This window comes from Pristiophorus japonicus, chromosome 2 (genome assembly GCF_044704955.1).
Source record: "Pristiophorus japonicus isolate sPriJap1 chromosome 2, sPriJap1.hap1, whole genome shotgun sequence".
Lineage (NCBI taxonomy): Eukaryota > Metazoa > Chordata > Chondrichthyes > Pristiophoridae > Pristiophorus > Pristiophorus japonicus.
Window position 1 is genome coordinate 20,658,180 of NC_091978.1, and position 8,218 is coordinate 20,666,397.

The window sequence follows — 8,218 nt, forward strand, 5'->3', positions numbered from 1 at the left end:
TTCTTTCTTTGTTCCTGAGATGTGGGCATCATTGGCAAAGCCAACCCTAATTGCCCAAACCTAATTGCCCCCGAGAAGGTGAGGGTGAGCCGTCTTCTTGAATCGCTGCAGTCCGTGTGGTGAAGGTACTCCCACAGTGTTGTTAGGGAGGGAGTTCCAGGATTTTGACCCAGTGACGATAAAGGAACGGCAATATACTGTGTAACTTGGAGGAGAACTTGCAGGTGACAGTGTTCCCATGCGCCTGCTGCCCTTGTCCTTCTAGGTGGTAGAGGTCACGGGTTTGGGAGGTACTGCCAAAGAAGCCTTGGCGAGTTGCTGCAGAGCAAGTTGTAGATGGTACACACTGCAGCCAGGGGGCGCCAGTGGTGGAGGTAGTGAATGTTTAAGGTGGTTGATGGGGTGCCAATTAAGCGGGCTGCATTGTCCTGGATGGTGTCGAGCTTCTTGAGTGTTGTTGGAGCTGCACTCATCCAGGCAAGTGGAGAGTATTCCATCACACTCCTGACTTGTGCCTTGTAGATGGTGGAAAGACTTTGGGGAGTCAGGAGGTGAGAAATGCAAGATCCAGAAATGAGGATCCAGAATGTAGCAATGTTTCCGTTTACCACCAACAGCGTAACGTCTTGGAAAGAAATGCAGGAAAACCAGTCAGTTAGTTCTTTGCCCATCTGGAAGCAATAGGTTCTCCTAATGTCGGAGCAGGCACTTAATGCAAATGTTGCAATGCTTTCTATCTCTGGGGGCCGGCTTAAGCAGGGAGCCATGTAATAGGATAACCATTGTGTTCCAATCCCTCCATGGCCTTGCATCTTCCTGAGACCCCCTCCAGCCCTGAAACCCTCTGCAAACTCTGCATTCCTCCAATTCTGGCCTCTTGTTCATCCCCACCATTATGGGCCGTGCTTTCAGTTGTCTAGACCCTAAGCTCGGGAATTCCTGCCCTAAATTTCTCCGCATCTCCTCCTTGCTCATTTAAACCTACCTCTTTGATCAAGATTTTGGTCGCCTGTCCTAATGTCTCCTTCTTTGGCTCGGTGTCAATTTTATTTTGTCTGATTTCGCTCCTGCGAAGCATCTTGGGACATTTTACTACGTTAGAGGCGCTATATAAATAAAAGCCGTTGTTATGTATTGGTGATGTAAGGTTGCGTTTACACCACATACAGCAAAACATTCTTGATGCTGCTGCAGGTTTGGAAATCATATTTACGATCCTGCAAAGTGCCCTGAGTTATGATTTGAAACTTCGGCTAGCAGGCTTGGCTTTTGAGTTCCCAGTGTGATGGGAAGCCAGATTACTAACGTAACTCCTTGTATGCAGTCCAATTTTAGCATCACAGGGAAGTGGAAACTGCTTCACATTGATGCTAAAACATAGATTATAAGTGTTATATTAAATGGTAATGTACAGGACCAGCAAAAGCTCTGCAGACCACCAGGCCAGTACCAAGACAATAGTATCGCTCAGTCACATAGTTCCTCAAGTCTGTCTGAAACAAAAGAAAGACTTGCATTTATACAGCACCTTTCACAACCACCAGACGTCCCAATGAAGTACAGGTTGAATCTCCCTTATCTGGAACCCTCAGGACCTGGCCTGTTCTGGATAAGGGATTTTTCCGGACAAGGGGTGGTCACGTTAAAACAAATAGTACAGGTACTGAACTAGGAGATATCGGGGCTAGCTGGCTTGGGGCTGGGAGTGCGGCAGAGAGATCATGGGGGTGGGGTGGGGTGGGGGGGGTGCGGTGGATCGCGGGGTCAGGCCAGCGATTGTCGGAGTCGGCAGCGAGGAAGGACTTCAATTTGTTCATGTCGGAGTTCTGCGCGTGCGCCACCCGGTGGCTGGGAATGGTTCTGGACGAGAGGTGCTTCTGGATAAGAGAGTTCTGAGTAAGGAAGGTTCAACCTGTACTTTTGAAGTGCAGTCACTGTTGTAACATAGGAAACACAACAGCCAATTTGTGCTCAGCAAGCTCCCACAAGTAGCAATGTGATAATGGCCAGATAATTTGTTTTTAATGATGTCAGCTGAGGGATAAATATTGGCCAGGGCACTGGGGAGAACTCTCCTGCACTTCTTCGAAATAGTACCATGGGATCGTTTGCATCCACCTGAGAGCAGACGGGGCCTCTGTTTAATGTCTTATCCAAAAGACAGCACCTCCGATAGTGCAGCACTCCCTCGGTACTACAGTGGAGTGTCAGTCTAGATTTTTGCGCTCAAGTCTCTGAAGTGGGACTTGAACCACAATCCTCTGACTCAGAGTCGAGAGTGCTATCAAATGAACCACTGGCTGACCCTGTCTGTTTGTCTATCATAGAACCATAGAATGGTCATAGCACGGAAGAAAGCCCTTCAAGCCTGTTGAGCCTGTGCCGGCACTCTGCAAGAGTACCTCAGCTAGTCCCCCACCCTTTCCCCATAGCCCTGCAAATGTTTTTCTTTCCAGGTACTTATCCAACTCACTTTTGAAAGCCATGATTGAATCTGCCTCCACCACCCTTTCAGGCCGTGCATTCCAGATCCTAACCACTCACTGCGTAAAAAAAAGAATTGTTATGTCGCTTTTGGTTCTGATCAAGCTTTCGGCCAACAGTCCTAATAACTCCTTACATAGTTTGGTGTCAAATTTTGTTTGATTCTCGTTCCTGTGATAGACCTTGGGACATTTTAACCGTGTTAAAGACACCATATAAATACAAGTTGCTGTTATTGGAGTCTCCAAGAACTAGAGATTAATCTCCTGGATACTGCTGCAAGCAATACAGGAGAAAAGTAATTTGGGGCATTAGCAAAGAAATTGTGTTTTTTCTCAATTTTCTTTGAGCACTTTGATTTATTAGTTATAATAGTTTGGTAGATGGAGAATAGAAAGGTGGTTTGATCGAGCGAGGCGGTTGGAAATAAAGAAAGAAAGACTTGCATTTATATAGCACCTTTCACGACCATCTGACATCTCAAAGTGCTTTACAGCCAATGAAGTACTTTTGGAGTGTAGTCACTGCTGTAATGTAGGAAAAGCTGCAGCCAATTTACGCACAGCAAGCTCCCACAGACAGCAATGTGATAATGACCAGATAATCTGTTTTTGTTATGTTGATTGAGGGATAAATATTGACCAGGACAGCGGGGGGGAACTCCCCTGTTCTTCTTCAAAATAGTGCCATGGGATCTTTTACATCCACCTGAGAGAGCAGGGGAGGCCTCGCTTTAATGTCACATCCGAAAGACGGCATCTTCGAGAGTGCAGCGCTCCCTCAGTACTGCACTGGAGTGTCAGGCTAGATTTATATGCTCAAGTCCCTGGAGTGGGGCTTGAACCCACAACCATCCGACTCAGAGGCGAGGGTGCAGGAGGTCATGTGACGAAACCTCCAGGGATCCATCCAATCAGAGTTGGCAACCCGGGAGTAGTGGTGACTTTGCTACCAGGCCGAAGCTGTGGTGAAATAGGTCCAGGGACGGGAGGAGCGATATTGCATCTCTGGGCTCTGCAAGGATACCTTGAGTTTCCCCCCTCCCCCTTCCTCCCGACTGCGATACCTGTCGGGTCCCCTCCCCCACCCCTTCTCTCTCAAACTCACCTGAGTGCTGGGGACCATACCCCACCCCCCCAGTCCGAGGCAGCAACCACTTGCCACTTCCCGGTGATTGGGGTCGTGAGGCCGGCCAGCGGAATGTTAATGACGTCAACCAGTAAAATCATCTGGGTCTTCCCCCTGCCACAACCGGACTGCTCTCTGGCTGCATTCCCGATCTCTATAATCTCCTTCAGCCCCACAACCCCCTGCCTCGATTTCAAAATTGTTTACAAATCCCTCCATGGCCTCGCCCCTCCCTATCTCTGTAATCTCCTCCAGCCCCAAAACCCCCTGAGCTGTCTGCGCTCCTCTAATTCTGCCCTCTTGAGCAAATCTGATTATAATCACTCAATCATTGGTGGCCGTGTCTTCTGTTGCCTGGGCCCCAAGCTCTGGAACTGCCTGCCCAAACCTCTCCACCTCTCTACCTCCCTTTCCTCCTTTAAGACACTCCTTAAAACCTACCTCTTTGACCAAGTTTTTGGTCACCTGCCCTAATTTCTCCTTATGTGGCTCAATGTCAATGATTTTGTCTTCTAATAATACTGCTGTTAAGCGCCTGGGGACAGTTCACTATGTTAAGCAGGGAAGTCTTGCTACAGCTATATAAATTATTGGTGAGGCCACACCTGGAATACTGTGTGCAGTTTTGGTTTCCATATTTACCAAAGGATATACTTGCTTTGGAGACAGTTCAGAGAAGGTTCACAAGGTTGATTGCAGAGATGAGGGGGTTGACTTATGAGGAAAGGTTGAGAGGTTGGGCCTCTACTCATTGGAATTCAGAAGAATGAAAGGTGATCTTATTGAAATGTATAAGATTATGAGGGGGCTTGACAAGATGGTCGCAGAGAGGATGTTTCCACTGATGGGGGAGACTAGAACTAGAGGGCACAATCTTAAAATAAGGGGCCGCCCATTTAGAAGGAGATATAAGGAGAAATTTCTTCTCTCTGAGAGATGTAAACCTGTGGAACTTGTTGCCTCAGAGAGCTGTGGAAGCTGGGACATTGAATAAATTTAAGATAGAAATAGACAGTTTCTTGAGCGATAAGGGGATAAGGGGTTTTGGGGAATGGGCGGGGAAGTGGAGCTGAGTCAATGATCAGATCAGCCATGATCTTATTAAATGGCGGAGCAGGCTCGAGGGGCAGTATGGCCTACTCCTGCTCCTATTTCTTATGTTCTTATGTAAAGGTTCTATATAAATACAAGTTGGTGGTGTTGTTGTTGATGTGCAATATCTCCTTAGAGAGCAAAATTACTTCAGGTGTCAGTTCTTTTGAAGATAATAATCTTGGTTTAAGGAAAACCTCAGCTGTTAGTGTTTCGAATTTGTAGGTTGGACAGGTATAATGAAAGCAAATTCAAAAACACTTCTGCAGGAAATTAATTTGCACATCTTTGCACTGCGTAAGGGGATGGAACTATGTACATTTTATGAGTGTAACCTTCTAGCACATCAACATAATTAATATTTTACTTAGCTGCACCTTTTTTCTGTGTTTTCATTTCCTTAATGCAACACAGAGTCAATAATCCAAGACAAAATCAATTGCCACTTGGGAAAATATGGGTTGATAAATGACATCCAGCACAGATTTGTTGAAGGCAAATCATGATTGGCTAACCTGATTGAGTTCTTTGATGAAGTAACGGAGAGACATGATGAAGGTAGTGCAGTGGATATTGTGTATATGTACTTTCAAAAGGCATTTGATAAAGTGCCACATGATGGACTTGTTAGCAAAACTGAAGCCCGTGCGATTAAAGGTGCAGTGGCTGCGTGGATACGAAATTGGCTCAGGGACAGAAAGCAGAGAGTAGTGATGAACGGTTATTTTTCATACTGGAGGGAAGTATTCAGTGGTGTTCCCCAGGGTCGGTAATGGACGACTACTCTTTTTGATAATGGGTATACAGAGTGCAATTTCAAAGGTTTCAGGTGACACTAAAAACTCAGAAATGTAGCAAACAGCATAGTGGTAGCATACTGGGCTAGTAAAACAGAGGCCTGGATTAATGATCTGGAGATGCAAGTTCAAATCCCATCATGGCAGCAGTGGGGAATTTAAATTCAATCAATTGAATAAGGTCTGGAATATAAAAAAAATCTAGAATATAAAAAAAAATGGTGACCATGAAACTACCGGATTGTTGTAAAAACCCATCTGGTTCACTAATGTCCTTTTGGGAAGGAAATCTGTCGTCCTTACCCAGCCTGGCCTATATGTGACTCCGTCTGAAATGGCAGCTCACCACCACCTTCTCAAGGGCAATTAGGGATGGGCAATAAATGCTGGCATTGCCAGCGATGCCCACATCCCATGAATACATTTTGTTTTTTTAAAGTGAAGAGGTTAGTAACAGACTTCAGGAGGATGTAAGCAGACTCGTGAAATTGGCAGTGACATGGCAGGTGCAATTTAATACAGAGAAGAGTGAAGGGATGCATTTCGGTAAGAAGGATGAGGAAAGGAAATATAAACTAAATATTACAATTTTAAAGAGGGGTGCAAGAACATGGAGACCTGGGGGTGTACGTACACAAATCTTTGAAGGTGGCAGGACAGGTTGAGAAGGCTGCTAAAAAAGCATGCGGGGTCCTTGGCTTTATAAATAGAGGTATAGAATACAAAAGCAAGAATGTTTTGCTAAACCTTTCTAAATAGTTAGGTCCCAACTAAGGTAATGGCCCAGAAATCCCGCTTTCTCCTTCCCGCGGACATTCGATTAGATTTTGAGGAAAAAAATGCGCACCTACCTAAAGCTGCTGTCCCCGATCGAGTTCGCGATCCACAGGCCTACTCTCACTGCGCGTCGCAGTGCGTGCTCGTAGGGACAGCCGCAAGCTGGAGCTGGAGTCACATGGCTCTGGGCAGCCAATCACAGTACAGTATTTTCTCATTCATAATAATGGGAACTCCATAAGTTCGTTCCCGATCTGCGGATGATTTGTCGAGTTCAAGCTTGACAGATCGGAAAAGCCGTTTTTCAGCACATGCACATTGCGCGCTGAAAACGGGCTTTTCCGATGCCTTCCCGGGTCCGTAGAAATTTCATACGGACCCGGGACGTCGGAATTTCTACCCCATTCTGTCTAAAACTCTGGGCATCACACCTTAGGAAGGATGTCAAGGCCTTGGAGAGGGTGTAGAGGAAGTTTTCGAGAATGGCCTCAGGGATGCGGGACTTCAGTCAAGCAGAGAGAATAGAGAAGCTGGGATTGTTGTCCTTAGAGCAGAGAAGCTTAAGGGGAGAATAAATAGAGGGGTTCAAAATTATGATGGGTTTTGATAGAGTAACGACAGAGAAAACGTTTTCGCCAGCAGGAGGGTTGGTAGTCAGAGGGCACAGATTTAAGATCATTGGCAAGAGAAGCAGAGGGGAGAGGAGGATTTGTTTTTACACAGCGAGTTGTTGTGATCTGCCTGAAAGGGTGATAGAAGCAGATTCAATATTACCTTTTGAAAGGGATTTGTAATTTGCAGGGCTATGGAGAAAGAACGTGGGACTGGGTATAATTGGATACTTCTTTCAAAGAGCTGACAAAGGCACAATAGTCAGAAAGGCCTCCTTCTGTGCTGTAAGATTCGATGATTGAAATGAAACCATAAAGATTATGTTTTACTTTCAAGACAAACTTCATTGCATGAAAACAGCCTAGTAATGAACTCTCAAAAAACAATCAATCGCACAATACCATACCTTACTCTGTGGCTGTGGCAGCAGCTTCTTTAAGGTGGAAGCAAAGGTGGATGCAGAGAGGATGTTTCCACTGATGGGGGAGACTAGAACTAGGGGGCATAATCTTAGAATAAAGGGCCGCCCATTTAAAACGGAGATGAGGAGGAATTTCTTCTCTCAGAGGGTTGTAAATCTGTGGAATTCGCTGTCCCAGAGAGCTGTGGAAGCTGGTACATTGAATAAATTTAAGATAGAGATAGATAGTTTCTTAACCGATAAGGGAATAAGGGATTATGAGGAGCGGGCAGGGAAGTGGACCTGAGTCCATGATCGGATCAGCCATGATTGTATTAAATGGCGGAGCAGGCTCGAGGGGCTGTATGGCCTGCTCCTGCTCCTATTTCTTATGTTTTTATTAACTGCCCTCTGAAATGGCCTAGCAAGCAAGTGTATAAGGCACCACCATCTTCTCTAGGACCCACATCCCGTGAACAAATACATTTAAAAAAAAATCAACTCTAGCATGACTAACCTAACTTACCACATCACATACATCCTGCCTTACTTGATGTGACATTCCCAGCAGATCAGGAGAGACCATGTTCCACAAAGCATCTCATTATCTCATCCGGCACTTCATTCTCCAAGCCTTGATCCCATTTTTCATCCAACCATTTTTAAGGTATAACAAACAACAACTTACATTTATATAGCGCCTTTAACCTAGTAAAACGTTCCAAGATGCTTCGCAGGAGCAATTATCGAACAAGATTTGACACCGAGCTACATTAGGAGATATTAGGGCAGGTGAAAGAGGTGTGTTTTAAGGGGGGGGAGAGAGAGGTAGAGAGGAGGAGAGGTTTAGGCAGGCAAGTATAGAGCTTCGGACCCAGGCAGCTGAAGGCTGCCAATGTGGCAATGAAGAAAATTGGAGATGCGCAAG